This window comes from Brassica oleracea, chromosome C2, assembly GCF_000695525.1.
Source record: "Brassica oleracea var. oleracea cultivar TO1000 chromosome C2, BOL, whole genome shotgun sequence".
Lineage (NCBI taxonomy): Eukaryota > Viridiplantae > Streptophyta > Magnoliopsida > Brassicales > Brassicaceae > Brassica > Brassica oleracea.
In genome coordinates this window covers 4,938,665-4,941,754 of record NC_027749.1, presented here as the reverse complement: position 1 = coordinate 4,941,754, position 3,090 = coordinate 4,938,665, and the positions used below count along the sequence as shown (strand labels likewise).

General features: G+C 41.2%; 1 pseudogene; it reads right to left on the bottom strand.

The window, feature by feature from the left end:
- Positions 1-589: 589 nt before the first annotated feature.
- On the bottom strand, positions 590-1,337 carry LOC106323265 (annotated as a pseudogene).
- Positions 1,338-3,090: the final 1,753 nt, after the last annotated feature.

The window sequence follows — 3,090 nt, the reverse complement described above, 5'->3', positions numbered from 1 at the left end:
GAGGAGAGATCGGTGTGGAGTGATCGGTGAAGATGAGAAACGGCGCCGGAACTCTTATTTCCCCTATAAACAAACATGCAGAAACGAATCAAACACAAATACTCAGATGAATTTCCGATAATATGAACACAAACCCAAATCAATTATATCGTATATTAAACTCGAAAATCACGAAATTAAGGTACGGGAAGGAACACGAACCTTCTGGGTGTTCGATTCGACGGATTTCGTACTCGATTATACGAGAAAACGGTGTGGATTGCGACGATCTCTTTCGCCACCGATATCGCCTGTGGAGAGAGAGAGAAGAAGGAGACGAAGTGAAATGAATTCAGACAAAACTCGACTCTCTCTCTCCCCTTCGGTTTGCCTCTCCCTTGCTGCCACGTAGCCCAAGGACTTCGTTAAAAACTTCTAATTCTGAAAACGTTTCCGCTATTTTTTGGTATTTTTCATTTTCTTTTTGGCTTATATTGGTTGGGGACTTTTACTAAGATGTCCCGATAATTATTCTCTAATCTCATTGACTTAAATTTATTCGAAAGAAAAATGATAACTTTGATAACATTCATATTAATCGGTGATTGCATTACATTCCAAAGAACCTAGAAATTGAGCAAGAAGTGTTGTGAAGCAAAAGAGAAGAAGAGAAAGAAAATTTGGAAGCTTTGACATCAAACTCCACCAAATTATTCTCGATCTGAAAACCTCCGATCACTATAGGGCTTTTTGGATTCACACCTCCGTCAACAACCCTAAGCAAACCTTCACCAGCGAGTTCGACCCGTAGATCCTCCACCTAGCCCCTCCTCTCAGCACAAGCTTGATCACCGGAACTCCACGTCCTCCGTTGGAGCGGAAGCACGCACCGAACGGCTTCACCGCCGGAGCTCTAACCATCTTAGCACTTCCGGCGAAGACTGCGAGAAGAGCCTTGTAAATGGAAGTGTGAAGGACAGTGTAAGGAGCCAATGTACTGATCTTTGTAGTTCCATGGAGTATAGGAATGTTCTTTCCACCGATTTGGATGGACTTCACATCGATCAAGTACTCACCAGAGTTGCTACCGATCAGAGGCGTGGAGGCAAAGATGGTGGAGACATCTTTACCGAAAGGTAGATAATAATAAGGGCCTCCACCAATCCAAAGGTCACCGGAGTATGACTCCACTCCTTCCGTGGAAGGCAAGCAAAGTGACATCTTAGGAGGAAACTTGTACATAGAGACAAGCTGCGAGGGAATCGATATATGAGTACCTTATTAAATGAGACCAAGTAGAAAAAAGTTATTAAAAACTTGACAAAAAAAAAGGATTTTATAAGAGTTTTCTTACACATTCTACTCTAACAAAAAAAAAACTATTGTGAATTTTACCCAGTTTCACAAAATGGCACTAGAAAATACTATTTCCTATTTACCTATAGAAAATGTCTACACTTTTTTCTTAACACTAAAATTTCATTAACAGAAACTCATTACATTGGTGGGATACATTGATAGAACACTTTGCCGGCAGGTTCATAATCCCCGGAGACGAAGCTCCAAGATCGGAGAGACTTAAGTCCCAAAATTTCCACTAAAATTGTTTCTTAAAATTTAACACATGAATAGTTAAGAAAATAAAATTTACTAACTCCTAGTATTATTAACTTTTAGTGGACAAAAACGAAAAAATTAAACACCACTATTCCAAAAGTTTCTTTAAGTGGAATTTTTTATATATATTTCAAATAATTATATCTATAAAGACAATCACTCTGAACCGCTCCGATCCGATTCAGCCCCGCTCCACCTCCTCTGTTCAGAGTTCGGACATATCTATATTTTAAGATACAGGAAAGTTTCTTGAAAGAATCAATGAAATATCCACTTTTGTCATATCTTTATAATTTAATTCAATCGATCGACTAAAACTTTCTCCACTTGCTAGTAAAATATAAAAGGAGCCCATTTCATCATGAATGCATTTTATAATCGCAAGAGAACCTCCATCTTCCTAAATTAAAAAGTCATATAAACTATATTAATTTTTTTGAAAAACTTTCTAAATTAAAAAAAACACGATGAGAGAGAAAGAGAACCCCTGGTCCTCTTCCGAACTCGCCTCCGGCCTGATTCCTGATATTTTGCATATTTGCATTGTTTTAAGCTTTTATTTTGTACATAATGATTATATAGATTAGGAGTTTAGCATCTTTAGGATCCATTTTGCATTCATATGTCTTAATCAGGTAATGGAGTATCCTATGGAGTAATCAGAGGTGTTTAGAAGCATTGTGATCCAAAAAGAGATGAAGAATGGAGATTGATCAATCATAAGGCGAGCCACGCGGGTTGCAGCACCCCGAGTCCACTTACCCGCGTCACCGAAAGACCAATTCGGAGGGGGCCACGCGGGAAGGATCACGCGGGGTCGACTACCCGCTCGCACGAGCTAGAAGAATCATCGAGGTCCGACGCGGGTGATCCACATCTTCCCTTACCCGCGTTGCCGAAGACTTTGTTCGAGGAGTCACGCGGGTGAAGTAGTGCAGGATCACTCACCCGCTCGCACGAAGAAGGAGTATCGTCGAAGGTCCAACGCGGGGAGGATGACGCGGGTTGGTGCCGATCGTCTCAACCCGCGTCACGAAGAGAAGGAGCCGATAGAGTCACGCGGGACGGAGCCACGCGGGATCGCCTACCCGCGCGCATGACGGAGAATCCTCGACGATGATCCAACGCGGGTTGGCTGACGCGGGTTGTGCCCGTCCATTTCTACCCGAGTCGAAACTTATCTTTAGTCAGATTTTAATGTTTTTAAGTTTGATTCATCTGATCACTAATCATGATCAGCACCAAATCATCATTGATTCTTGGGCTCATCATGAAGAGTAGTGAGTAGTCATCTTTGGATTCATGGGTGAGGGAGACTAAAGGTGATTAAGCTAGATCTAAGGTGTTTTAGTATAGATCCATCTTGTTTCTTGCTAGTAGAGTACTTTTAATGCAATTTTAGAGTTGGCTTCTCTAAAGTTGAGCTCTAGGCATTTCACACCTGAAAGGTGTTTGATGAAATGCATGAACCAACTCTCCTAAGCTTTTAACATT